The 14,028-nt window shown below is 53.1% G+C and overlaps 1 protein-coding gene across 5 annotated transcripts in view; it reads left to right on the top strand.

Annotated features, from left to right (window-relative positions):
- Positions 1 to 14,028, top strand: part of PLEKHA6 (pleckstrin homology domain containing A6) — a 534,942-nt gene that overhangs the window by 291,715 nt on the left and 229,199 nt on the right. Inside the window, exon 1 of one of the 5 annotated variants that reach the window (XM_069633110.1) lies at positions 3,114 to 3,508. The exons of the other annotated variants lie outside the window; for them this stretch is intronic. The gene's annotated coding sequence lies outside the window, so the exon portion shown is untranslated. Of the gene's footprint in view, positions 1 to 3,113; positions 3,509 to 14,028 lie in introns of those variants that run through there. 5 annotated transcript variants of the gene reach the window in all.

Below are 14,028 nucleotides of genomic sequence, written 5' to 3'. Positions count from 1 at the left end.
TGATATTGTGGGAGAGGGATGTAGGAGAGGTGAAGCAGGTGAACACGACATCCCTAGCTCCCACCTCCTTACCTCCGTCATACTGAAACAGCAGCAGAAGGGCCCTGTGTGAGACACCAGGTGTAATCCCACTACCGCATGGAGTGTATGAGAGACGATATGCACTCAGACAACCGTATCGAATGTGTCCTCATACTGAAAGGGTGGAAGGATGTCTGCACACACACCCTTGGACATCATAGAGCTGTAAGTGAAATCTTATGAGGACAGAGTGACGTCATGAAGGAAATATACTAAGACGCACTGAAATGATATGCAAATACTCAGAGAATAAAGATGTAACTGAAGTAACCATAGAAACATGTAATTGAATACAAAGAAATCATATATGCAAATAAGATACAGTAACCTGCTGACTAATAAGAGTATATATACGCAGAAACGCAAGGTAGGCACGACATATGGAAGCTTGCTGCAAAGGAAAACATAACGTGGCTAGAGTGGCCATGATGGAAAGATGGACTCCAGACTCGTATGAAAACCATTCAAGCTACATCAGAGACAGATCAGGGCTGCAGAGTCAGGAGACGCTGGAAAAACAGCTTCATGTGAGGAATAAAGATGAGTCTAATGGTTTAAGATCAAGGATGCTATTTCAAGGAATGATTGCAAGGCACAAAGGGAGTCAAGAGGATAGGCCATGTACGTAAGACGTATTTCTCTTAGATTAAGTGAAGAGGAAAACGTCTGCGCGGGCCAAGTATTGGACAATCAAAGATGCAAGATGGAGTGAGAAAGTCTCCAGAGGCCAACTACTACAAAGGAGACGCCTTGGCTTGGGGTCTGACCGATGAGAGATGATGCACTAATTGGGAAAGTGGGGAGTATTCTGACATTACTCCTGGCACATGAGTTTGGTTTTGCTTATGTGCTGCTAATGAGTCGAAAGTCCAAGGTTGGGAAAGCATGCCAGCCAATCAGAGGGTCTATGTAGAAACATGCTATACAATGTTGCAAAGACCAACCCGCTGCCATTTTCCGCTATAAGTATTTTACGTATTCAGAGGTAGTTTGAGGCGTACCCACCAGATAAGGGCCAGCCAATGAAGTTATTAACATGTATACATACTATAGGTGCACATGTTCCCTTAACCAATCCCTCCCTTCAATAGATTTTAGTTTGCCACATAGGATGACATCATAGATGAGGCATATTGAGGTATAAAACCTTTGTATAATCACATTTGGGTGCGAGTGTGTGAATTACTATTCGCCCGATTGGCCTACTTTATTTTTATGCTAATAATGAAGTAGTACTTTGCCATATTGTCCGGTTATTTGGGTCCGAGGTCATTATTGGTAATTCCATCTAGCACGCAAGATGCTCAAAGTGCTAGAGCACAAACTGTGTCTGTGTAATCAGAAAGTGGGTGGCAGATAGCGTTCTCCCAGGATTATTGCTGTGTTGGAAAAAGAGTGAGAGTTTGGCCAGTCATCGTGATTCACTGTGGCTTTTTTTTGTAAATAAATGTTTGACGCATACAGCTTGTAATGTCTGCGGACCTCCCCCTTGCTCTGTGGACTAGTTGAGAAGTGAATATTGGCCTGTCTTGGCAATGACCCCCTCCGCCCTGCAGATTCAGAGCTCTCTGTAGTAAGTGGACTTGTTCTCTTTCTTGAGAAGGTGGAGGTTCACCCTGCACCATCTACACACATGCTTTTTGGGGCGTCTGCTTGTCGAGAGCTCGCTTGATCCATTTGAATAGTATACAAGTGCCTTCTCTTGGGTTTCTGAACTGTTCATGAATGTGAAGCTTCCAGGGCTGCAAACAGGTTCTTCTTCAAAAATCAGTGTCAGGTGAAGTTGAGTTCTGCACTCCTCCCAGACCAGATTACTGCAGTAACTAAACAATATAACATATAAGGCTTTGGTCCTGGGGAAGAGGCAGAGTCGCCAGGACTTGTGGGGTGGCAGGCAGAGAATGTACATCCCACCCAAAAAAATGTATGCATCATATGGGTAAAATAAGGCCCATCTGTGTAGGGCCTATATAGGGATCCTAAAAGCACTCAGGGTAATCTACGGGTAGAGAAATGTATGCCCCGAAGATGTGTAACAATCATAGACGAGTTTCGTCCTGCTTGGACATCATCCAGGACAATCTGGTTTGCGATCATCTTATACAAAATCCCCTGCACGGTCGAGGAAATACTTGCAACAATGAGTGCAGTGTGTGGCACTTTCCAGAAAAGCGCCGTATATGCCCCCCAACCCTCCCCATCCCCCCCGTGCATCCCCATCACTCCTCCCCCCTGATTGATTAATCAGAAAGCAAACATGCTATACCTCACCCTGCCCCCTCATTATTAGAAGCAGCCCTATTCGCTTAGAAGTGGACTCTTGCCAGCATAGGCGCTATGATTACGCTAAGGGCCTACAACTTTACCAGGTCTTTCAAATGGATGAATTTCCCTGACTGGACTGCGGAGTTGGGTTCTCTTGTCTACCCCGCCCCCCCACCCCCCCCCCGCGGAATGCATCAGAGTCGGACTGGCCGGCAGGGCCCCAGGGCAATGCCGGCGGAGGGCCGACCTAGCCCATAGAGGCCGAGTGTGGGACCATTCGTGGGCCGGTGCGGCGCATTGTGCGCGGGTAACTTGCAGCCGTGCTGCTGGCCGGTGCACTTTAAAGTGCAGCATTCAGTATTGTGTTCAGCAAGAAGCGGTCACAAAGCGCCACTTCAGCACTTTCCATTGTAATGTCAGAGTCAAGATCCGCAAGTGTGGGCGCTTCTGTGCGTCCCGGGCAGACTTTCTCTGCGCGGGGGGAGGGGGGTGAATCCGGGCGGGGAGGGGTGGGGAGGAGTCCCTCGGATGTTGGAGCCTCGTCCTTCTCAGATAGTTCTCTTCTTCAGGCGAGTTTACATTTGCTGAGGGGAGGGTGGGGGGCGGGCGCGAGGCCTCCAGCCCCGGGGGCCTTCCGCTGCGCTATCGTAAAGCGCGCCGTGCGGCCGGTGACAGCTCTGGGCGCTATAGGCGTGGCGGTGGGCGGAGAGCGGGCTGGGGGCGGTGCGGGAGGCGCCCCGCCCAGGCTCGCATTCCCTCCCTGTCACCCTTCACCTTCCTGCAGTTGTGTGTTTTGGACACAGTGCTTTCACACCCCGAGCACCGGCTGCTGTTGAGACCTGCCCGGAGGGAGTACTGGGGAAACCCCGATCGGTTGAGCATCACCCCCACGGGACCCAGAGAGACCCCTGGGGCTGCATAGGAGAGCTGAAGACACCCCCTCCTCCTTGGCTCTTAAGGGAGAGATGCGCCGCAGGGAGTGCTGGGGGCGCCGCCACCATCCTGGGTACTGAGGAGCCGACCCCCCACCTTCCGGGGCCCGAGGGAGTGGGCGTCCTCGGGGGATCGGTCCTCGCGACGGCCGGGGCTCCCGGACCCCCGTGTGAGGATCGGGTCCTGCGGATCGGGTCCTGCGGACAGGCTGCACCTCCATCGCTCGCAGGTAGGCTTTCCCCACAAAAAGGCACGGTGTAACTGAACGTGTTTGTACGGAGCGCCTTCTACCTTCTAAGCGCTGCACCCACAGCAGGTGTGGCCAGTACTCGGGGAATAATGAAAGGCGGAGTCGCCGTCCCTGCCCGAATTCAAACCTGCGAGCTCGGGTTTTCGCACAGAATTGAATTCCTCGTTTCATGCCCCCTGGCTCAGAATATCAGAAGGAGGGGAGGGGAGGGGGTGGGGGAGTGGGTGTAGAAGCCGACTCTGCTGGCAGGTGTCCCCCGGGCGGCCGCATACAGGAAGCCCAGGTTCGGATCCGCCGGTTAACATTCCAACACTAAGACGCATTGGATGGCGCCACAGCACATGCAACAACGTGCGGCCACCTCACGTGCGTGCAACGTGCGTGCGGCCACCTCACATGCATGCAACATGCGTGCGGCCACCTCACGTGCGTGTCCGAGCCCAGCCCGTAGGAGCATGGGGCGACAGCACGTGCAACATGCGTGCGGCCACCTCACGTGCGTGTCCGAGCCCAGCCCGTAGGTGCATGGGGCGACAGCACGTGCAACATGCGTGCGGCCACCTCACGTGCGTGTCCGAGCCCAGCCCGTAGGAGCATGGGGCGACAGCACGTGCAACATGCGTGCGGACACCTCACGTGCGTGTCCGAGCCCAGCCCGTAGGTGCATGGGGCGACAGCACGTGCAACATGCGTGCGGCCACCTCACGTGCGTGTCCGAGCCCACCCCGTTGCTCTGTAAATGCCTTTTCATGTTCACGAAGTCTCGCTGCGTGCCCAGTGCAGGGGTGATGGGGTCTGATCCCACTGGATAATAAGGGGGGGAGCTAGGGGGCGGGGGGGTTGTTTAACACTATTGCACAGGGCCATGGCCCACAGCGAGGCAGACGGCACCGCTATCCCTCACTCTGCACTGGCCTGGAGGCTCCGGCCGCAGGCAGGCAGCAGGGTTATCTCTCTGCTTACACGTCCGCTGCCTGCCCCTTCACAGCTAAGGCCTCTTATCTATGACCGCTCCAAAGAACCAGAGCACACCAGACACTCGCCCCCCCTCCCCCGCCCCTCCCCGCCCCTGGAATGTGTGTGTTGATAGCGCCTCCTGAAGACCTTTTCACAAAGCCTCCTTCTAAAGCCAACCCTGCCTCACCCCACCTGAAAGCGCACCCACCCTCTATCAGTTCACCCCAATCCTGCCTGCAGCGCCCCCCGCTGTTCCCACACCCCCAATGCCGGCCTGCAGCGCCCCTATTCGGGTCCCCCCTTAATCCGCGACTGGCTTCATGCTAGTACCCACACACAGCTCTGCCAATGCCCCTCTCCATTCCAGACACGGGCTCGCAGGATCCCCGAGCGCGTGCCTGCCATGCTAGGACTGCCCCATGGGGCAACGCCGCAGGGCCAGCCCATAACTCTAGGATGGGCCTCGCATTTGTATAGCGCCTCCTGTCATAGGTTTTGGCATTCCAAGCGCTAGTTTTAAACGATTGTACAAAGCAAATATGCTTTCAAAAGCCTTATTTGCAACATATTTGATCAAGCACCCTCTTGGGTACTAGTCCACCACCTGTAGGTTACCTGGCTGTCACAAGGTGTGATGAGGCCCGGGGCTAAATATTTGGCTAGTCTCCCTTACTATTTTTTTTGCACTAGGTCAGTGATGACACTTCCGCAAACAGGAGAGGCGAGCAATCTCCCCTTGAGTTTACATGTGGGGGGAAACCATGTATGGTGTGTTACCAACGTTAGACTTCTCTACTGAAGAAAGGTTTACGCCAGACTAACTTTTGTATCATACGCATAAATATATATATAGGATGCCATGACAGCGTGTGGTGTGTGACTCCAGTATTAAGGAGCGCCCTGCCCAGGCTCGGACTGCCACATAAAATTGTGGCACCAATGAAAACGTGGCCCAGAGTGTTAGGCAGAATCCTGTGCAGTTCCCTTAAGGAGCACTACACCAGATTAGGACTACTGGTATGAGCAATAAATCCCTTTTGGTATCAGTCTGTAGCACACAGATTTAGTTGGTAGCTGTGGCTGAGCCGTCAGACTTATCTCAAGAGGGAGATGAGCAGTATTCAGGGTTTACACAATAGGCAGTACAGTACTATGGAACAAGGAAACACTGACCAAAGCTTGGTATCAACAGGCACATGCTAGCGTTGTGGGTTTTTGGTTCGGGCATTGCCCTATAGGCCAGTCCAAGCCTGACCTGAGCTATCAGAGTGCAGGACATTATCTCCAATGTTTCCAGGTGGAGTTTTGTGCAAGCCTGTCTTTCCGTGCATAGATATTTATAAATTGTATATACAAATATGTTGTCCGGTTGTGTTGTATTAGAACTCCCATAAGCCATAGCTCGCCATCCAACAGTGATGTATCCTGGGAATTGTTGTCCAAAACAGGAGGGACGCTAACACTGACTGGAACACAACTAGCATTGCCTTACTCCTGCTGAAGACAGTTGAGCTCGTATCCATCAACGCTCTGTTCCATGTTAATTCAAGGACCTGTTCTAAGCTGGGGTGACCCAGTCTGCTCATTAATGACTGGGAGCACGCAGGCTGGTTTTATTTTTCAATGTATTTCATATGTTCGTTCTGCTGCTCAGTGACTCTCCCAGCTGGGAGTCGCACCTGGAGTACTGGGGTGGGGCACTATGGGAAGGGGTCGGGGTCTCCTGAGTGGGGAATTAAGCAATCATTTGCAAAAGCTGGAAAAAAGGTCCAGCCAGCCGACTGGTAAGCCTGGCATGACGGAATGGGAGGTCTCGAGCATGGAGAGGCATTTACAGGCTATGATATTGGAAGGCTTCAAAGGTCAGTAAACAAGAACGACGTCTTGCAATTATTGCACCTAATGACATCTGCTGGCAAACAGTTTGCCAAGGCCCTGGGCAGAGCACAAGCGTGTTATGCGCATAGAGAGACGTGCACCCAGCAGGCGGCACTGGCAGTACAGGCCTGCATAAGGAAGCGAGTATTACACGCATTGAACACCGGCCAACATCCACTCGTGTCAGAATCCCGCATGACAGAACACTGGCAGGACATACAGATAACCAAGGTGGTCGTCACTCTGGGGAGGGTGCCGCGAGGCCCAGGGCAGTTTGCCCCCCCCACCCTGCACCCCCCTCGTGACGGCCATGCTCGGTTATAGTAACCAATTGTACGGTGTGATTTTGTGCTACTTTTTCATTTTCATTGGGGGCCTGGACCGATTTTATGTCCCAGTCTCTCCCCATCTCACCTCATCAGAAAGCCCCTCCTTTCACTTTACAACTGGCCCTGACCTTTTGGAAAGCCATGCAGGCCTGGCCAGTGTTATGTCAATCCACCAATCCTTGTCTGCCCCCCTCGCCCCCCCCCCATCCCTCCTCAGCAGCAGGGAAACAAATGGAGCACACCACCGCCCCTCCCCCTCCATGTAATTTGCATCAATTTCGCAAAACAACAAACCCCACTTTGCATCAGGTGGTGCTCTCAGTGAGTGGCAGTGGGCCCAGACAGGAAGTGACCACTGATGGCGACTAATAACATACTGACTGAAGGTCGACGTATACTTGGGGAGGGGGCGTATAGAGCGAGGGGGGTCATTGATTCACGGCCACACCATCCTAAAGCGCCTGGAGGACTGGAGGACGCACACATGGCGGCGGTGCGCAGTGTTAATCCCAGAGCATAAAGTGTGCATCCGGGAGGGACATGTCATACTGGGCGTTATATCACCCTGGCACTCTGGTGGTACTGGAAGAGAGGGGGGGCATGAAGACTGGAAGACCACCGAGCTCTAGCTGTCCTGTCCCACTACATGCCGGGGTCAAAGCCACCGCACGAGCCCCTGCGGTACCTAAGCAGAGGAAACGCCCTGCTCCCCGGCCCTTCCTGGCAGCACCATCCAAGCACCCATGAGGAGCGGACCCGCACTGCTTCCTGCCTCAAGGGTTTCCACAAGCCCTTACTCATCGAACTTCCCTCTGCCATCACCCCTAAAGCCAGCTGCATCAGATTGCAAGCTGCCCCCAGAGCCTTGCACCACCAGAGAGGAAGACTGATTATTGCATTATGAAATTTAAATTGTTTAAAGTGCGGACCTAGCTTGAGGGCAGCGGAACGCGTGGGGAGCCGGCATGTGGGCTGCCATCTTTTGACAGTAGCGCACTACTGTGGTCTGTGTGTCCCGGTGTTGTTGAAAGAGCCATGTGTTAAGAGATTTGCAAAATGGAGAATTGTGGGGTTATTCCGAGCCGACACTGGAGTTGAGTTCCATAGGGTGGTTGCAACACAAGAGAAGGATTTTTTGGGGGTCTTCTCTTTGCAGACGAGTTGTGATTCAAGTCAGTTGGGCGATTTCCTGCGAGAGGAACATGTGCTACCAGATATGTGGAGCTCGGCCGCCAAGTATGCCGTTGTGCTACTCGTGACTACTTTGTAGATGATGCATGCAGCCTTGAGCAGTATCCTGGCTTTCAGTGGAAGCCAGTGTAGTTCCCGTAGGACAGGGGTCATTCGGTCTAATTTCCATGCTCCCCTAAGAAGACGTGCTGCAGCGTGGTGGGCTGCTTTAAGGGGAGCCAAGTGACCAGCTGGGACCCCTTTCAGAAGAGAATTCCCCCATCGATGTGCGAGACCACAAGAGCCTGCACTATTGTCTGGAAGTCTTGCGGCGGGATGAAGGGTTTGATTTTTTTGTAGGGTAGATATTCTGAGCCAGGCTTTGTGGGCCTTCTTGGGCATGTGTGGCTTGTAGGACAGGCTGTTGTCCGTGGTGAAGTCCAATTATTTTTCTGAGTCTGAGAGTTGTGGATGAAATCCTTCTGGACACATCATTGAGCCATTGCTGGACAATTGTTTTTTTACCAGACGAACCAATGAGGATGAATTCAGTCTTGGGTTTAGATTGAGTTGGGCAGTCGAAATGCAGTACTAGATAATAGGTAGGTCACCGTGGAGATGAAGCGGGAGCCGCTTGCTATTTACTATCATGCACAACTGTGTATCGTCTGCGCATTGATTTGGAGGGCATCATCCTCTACCTGGATGGAGGCTGTCTCGATGCTGCACCAGGGGGCCGAACCCTAACTGCACTCACTTAGGAGGTGGAATTGATAGATTCTGGCGAATAGTTGTGATGCAACTACGATTCCCAAGATTTTGCCAATAAACGGGAGGTTCATAATGGGCCGGTAGTTGGCCAGGTCGTCTGGATCGAGGGTGGATTTTTGCTTCAAAAGAGGTCATAGGAGACCAGTATTGAGGGTGTCCGGGAATGATCCTCCTACGAGGGAGGCATTGGTGATGCCAAGGAGTGCATTGAGGGCCAGGCTCATCAATGATAGAGGCCCGAATGATATCGTCAGAGTAAGAAGTAGGTTTGAGGGCGGCAATCATTTTTAGGAGATCCGGAGAGGAGAGAATTCAGTCCAGGGGGGCAGTGGGCGTACAGAAAGAGCAAGGAAGTGGCCATTCCTGGTGCAGGCCCCTAAACACCCCCAGCCTCATGCAGTTTAGAAAAGAACTCAAGACCCCCCTCTTCAAGGAACAACTTCTTCTCACCCGCTCTGAATCCCCCCCAGCCCAGCATCGCTGCAGGGAATCATCCTGTCCCCCACCCACCTCCCCTACATCACTGCTATGTGCTCTCGACTCTCTGTGAATGTTAACTCTTCCCTGCTACCCTACATGGGGTCTCTGGAATAAAGGGCATGTCCTCTGGACCCTGTACCCCTCTGTTGGCCTGCCACCCCGGCAGTTGGCTACTTTCAGGAGGGCACGCATGACACTTACCACCGCATGCACATGAGAGGTAGACGGATCAAGCGGATGGTCCTACACAGCAGGCAGGGGCACCTCGACACCCCACCTCTGCTCCCTCTTTGCCCGTAGCGCTTCGAAACAGACCAACAGCAGGTAAAGCGCTATACAAGAACCCAAAGTAACGTGTGATTAGCGCACGCCGAAGGCAGTTTGGCCTCGTGCCTCCCTCAACATTGTTTGGGGAGGAAAGCGTGCCATTCCAAGGAAGTCCTTCAACTTTCGGGAAGCCAATACCCTTGGTCGTGAATAGCCCCTGTGGCAAGACATGGAAGGGAAGACGTCATAAAACGGGTTGAGGTCCCCTGTCTTCCGTGTTTCCTCAAAACAGCAATGGCGCACCCCATTGGCTCCCCAGGAAGTTCCGCTCTGGTGTATAACATGATCAGGTGTTTCTCCACAAATGGAAGTCCTATTTTAATCACACCGAAGGAGTCAGAAAGCCTTCCTACTTTTTTAGAAAGGTTATATTTCTACTTTTTCCGAATGTAAAAACTCCTGAATAGAGATTGCCTGAAGCAGTGGTGCCATGCCCCACACCTCGTCTTCCATGCTCAGTTCACGGCACTCTCCCCTTTCCCCAGCCCCCTCCCTCCGCATAAGGTGTGTGCCCACAGGGCTCTGCTGCTGCTCACTGGCAGAAGCTGGAATACTCGGGGCTCCGCTCTGATTTGCCCAAACATGGGTGTTTGTGCAGCAGATGTGAGCGTGGCGTGTGTGCCTGCACCCCGGGGTGACTCCAGTGTCAGGTGCCCACTCTGGCTGCCTCGTGTCCGTCTCTCGCCCTCTCTTATTTCCTGTCTCTTCCCTGCTGTGGAACGTGTTTACCTCTGCCTGTCAGGTGCTGTCTCTTCCTTGCTGTGGAACGTGTTTACCGCTGCACGTCAGGTGCTGTCTCTTCCCTGGCTTGGAACGTGTTTACCTCTGCCTGTCAGGTGCTGTCTCTTCCCTGCCGTGGAACGTGTTTACCTCTGCCTGTCAGGTGCTGACTCTTCCCTGCCGTGGAACGTGTTTACCTCTGCACAGCGGGTGCTGTCTCTTCCCTGCCTTGGAACGTGTTTACCTCTGCCTGTCAGGTGCTGTCTCTTCCCTACTGTGGAATGTGTTTACCTCTGCCTGTCAGGTGCTGTCTCTTCCCTGCCTTGGAACGTGTTTACCTCTGCCTGTCAGGTGCTGTCTCTTCCCTACTGTGGAATGTGTTTACCTCTGCCTGTCAGGTGCTGTCTCTTCCCTGCCTTGGAACGTGTTTACCTCTGCCTGTCAGGTACTGTCTCTTCCCTACTGTGGAATGTGTTTACCTCTGCCTGTCAGGTACTGTCTCTTCCCTACTGTGGAATGTGTTTACCTCTGCCTGTCAGGTGCTGTCTCTTCCCTGCCTTGGAACGTGTTTACCTCTGCCTGTCAGGTACTGTCTCTTCCCTACTGTGGAATGTGTTTACCTCTGCCTGTCAGGTGCTGTCTCTTCCCTGCCTTGGAACGTGTTTACCTCTGCCTGTCAGGTGCTGTCTCTTCCCTACTGTGGAATGTGTTTACCTCTGCCTGTCAGGTGCTGTCTCTTCCCTGCCTTGGAACGTGTTTACCTCTGCCTGTCAGGTGCTGTCTCTTCCCTGCTGTGGAACGTGTTTACCTCTGCCTGTCAGGTGCTGTCTCTTCCCTACTGTGGAATGTGTTTACCTCTGCCTGTCAGGTGCTGTCTCTTCCCTGCCTTGGAACGTGTTTACCTCTGCCAGTCAGGTGCTGTCTCTCCCTACTGTGGAATGTGTTTACCTCTGCCTGTCAGGTGCTGTCTCTTCCCTGCCTTGGAACGTGTTTACCTCTGCCTGTCAGGTGCTGTCTCTTCCCTGCCGTGGAACGTGTTTACCTCTGCCTGTCAGGTGCTGTCTCTTCCCTGCCTTGGAACGTGTTTACCTCTGCCTGTCAGGTGCTGTCTCTTCCCTGCCTTGGAACGTGTTTACCTCTGCCAGTCAGGTGCTGTCTCTTCCCTACTGTGGAATGTGTTTACCTCTGCCTGTCAGGTGCTGTCTCTTCCCTGCCTTGGAACGTGTTTACCTCTGCCTGTCAGGTGCTGTCTCTTCCCTGCCGTGGAACGTGTTTACCTCTGCCTGTCAGGTGCTGTCTCTTCCCTGCCTTGGAACGTGTTTATCTCTGCCTGTCAGGTGCTGTCTCTTCCCTGCCTTGGAACGTGTTTACCTCTGCCAGTCAGGTGCTGTCTCTTCCCTACTGTGGAATGTGTTTACCTCTGCCTGTCAGGTGCTGTCTCTTCCCTGCTGTGGAACGTGTTTACCTCTGCCTGTCAGGTGCTGTCTCTTCTCTGCCTTGGAACGTGTTTACCTCTGCCTGTCAGGTACTGTCTCTTCCCTACTGTGGAATGTGTTTACCTCTGCACAGCGGGTGCTGTCTCTTCCCTGCCTTGGAACGTGTTTACCTCTGCCTGTCAGGTGCTGTCTCTTCCCTGCCTTGGAACGTGTTTACCTCTGCCTGTCAGGTGCTGTCTCTTCCCTACTGTGGAACGTGTTTACCTCTGCCTGTCAGGTGCTGTCTCTTCCCTGCCGTGGAACGTGTTTACCTCTGCACAGCGGGTGCTGTCTCTTCCCTGCCTTGGAATGTGTTTACCTCTGCCTGTCAGGTGCTGTCTCTTCCCTGCCTTGGAACGTGTTTACCTCTGCCTGTCAGGTGCTGTCTCTTCCCTACTGTGGAATGTGTTTACCTCTGCCTGTCAGGTGCTGTCTCTTCCCTGCTGTGGAACGTGTTTACCTCTGCCTGTCAGGTGCTGTCTCTTCTCTGCCTTGGAACGTGTTTACCTCTGCCTGTCAGGTACTGTCTCTTCCCTACTGTGGAATGTGTTTACCTCTGCACAGCGGGTGCTGTCTCTTCCCTGCCTTGGAACGTGTTTACCTCTGCCTGTCAGGTGCTGTCTCTTCCCTGCCTTGGAACGTGTTTACCTCTGCCTGTCAGGTGCTGTCTCTTCCCTACTGTGGAACGTGTTTACCTCTGCCTGTCAGGTGCTGTCTCTTCCCTGCCGTGGAACGTGTTTACCTCTGCACAGCGGGTGCTGTCTCTTCCCTGCCTTGGAATGTGTTTACCTCTGCCTGTCAGGTGCTGTCTCTTCCCTGCCGTGGAATGTGTTTACCTCTGCACGCCAGTCTCCACTCTGCCTGTCTTTCTTCCCTGCTGGGCGGGCCTTGTTTTTGAAAGATGCGGGGAACGCCCATCCCTGGCTGTCAACGGCTCACCTGGGTCTCACCTGAGCTCGGGCTGCCCCTCCCTCCCAGCCTCTCTTGAGGTGTGGCTTCCACCTCTGACCTGAGCTACGAGCTTTATCTCTTCCTCCCACACATACACGCAGAGCTCTCCAGTTTCTCATATCCATGCTTGAGAAGGCCACCAGTCCTGCTTCGCTTGGAATTCTGGGACTTGTAGTTTTTCTAGATTGCAGACGGGAAAGAAAACCATACACGTGCTAGAATCAAAAGAGAAAAAAATCAAGCCTAGGCGGCCATCTTTTATGTTCATCCCACCATGCCCCATGCCGCATTCCGTCGAGATGAAAGTCCAGTCCTGGTTTTCACTTTGCATTCTCGGAATTGTAGTCCTGGATTTCCCTACTTATGAAACTATAACTACAAGTTACAGAATGCAATGTTCTATCCGGGCCTGAACTAGTGCTCTGGAAATGAATTGGGCATGTTGGCATGTATGCATAATGGCCACCTTTACTCATTCTAGAGTCATGTTTTTTTTCTTTGCATTCTGGGACTTGTAGTCTCAGAATGTGAAATAAAAACTAGGATTGGCCTAGCCTCTCCCAAATGAAAAGGAGCACGTGGGCACGCATGTCCAGTTAGCAAAGAAAGGCCCTGCTTTTCAGCTGATAGTTCAGGTGGGGCCTTGGGGCGTGGTCTAAGAATAGACCCGCCCCTTCCAGGCCTTGCATAGAAGGTAACTTTCCCTCAATGTGAAACAGCGTGCTTGTTTTTAGGGTCAGAAAATGCCCCTTGGCACAGCCCCAGGTTACGTGGACTAACTTACGTGCCCCCCTACACCCGCAACTGGCAGGCTACAGTCAGTTGAAAATAAATGCATTGGCAATTGTAATCTTGGACCACGAAAGATGCACCTTTATGCTTGAGACACACAACAGGACTCCCTGTAAAGATGGCGGCCGACCTGTTGGCTTTGACAGTGCTTGATTCTGTATCTTTCCTGCTTCCGCCTGCACCTTAATGTAGCGACAGAGGAAGGGAGTTGGGTGATAAGGCCATGAGCTTCTAGGTCCTGTAGGCGCTGTGAGGCAGAGAAAGTTTGGCATATGCGGTGAGGGGGGGGCAGTTCTTGACTCTCCCCCCTCCTGCCTGGAGGCTGCACGTATGCCTGCTTGAGCTGTTACCCACAGGCAGTGCTTGCAGTGCTCTAAGTGGGATTGAGAATTGAGGGGGGTCCTAGTTAGGGGGTGTGGCCTAAGGACACGCCCCCTAAGGGAGTCCCCCCTCTATTAAGGGCGGGGGGGGGGCAGCTGGTAAAAGTTGGAGCTGGGGCACACTGGCACTATTACCTTTGATGCGCCCACCCTCTCATTTTAAACAAAAGAAGGGGCTGGGGGCACAAAAAGGTGTGACACCAGTGTGCCCCAGCTCACGCACGCAGCAGGCAGCCCTTTCATTCAAGGTGCCCCCCCCCCCCTCGCTT

This window comes from Ambystoma mexicanum, chromosome 13 (assembly GCF_040938575.1).
Source record: "Ambystoma mexicanum isolate Mex_15411 chromosome 13, UKY_AmexF1_1, whole genome shotgun sequence".
Taxonomy (NCBI): Eukaryota; Metazoa; Chordata; class Amphibia; order Caudata; family Ambystomatidae; genus Ambystoma; species Ambystoma mexicanum.
This window is presented reverse-complemented; position numbering and strand designations above follow the sequence as displayed.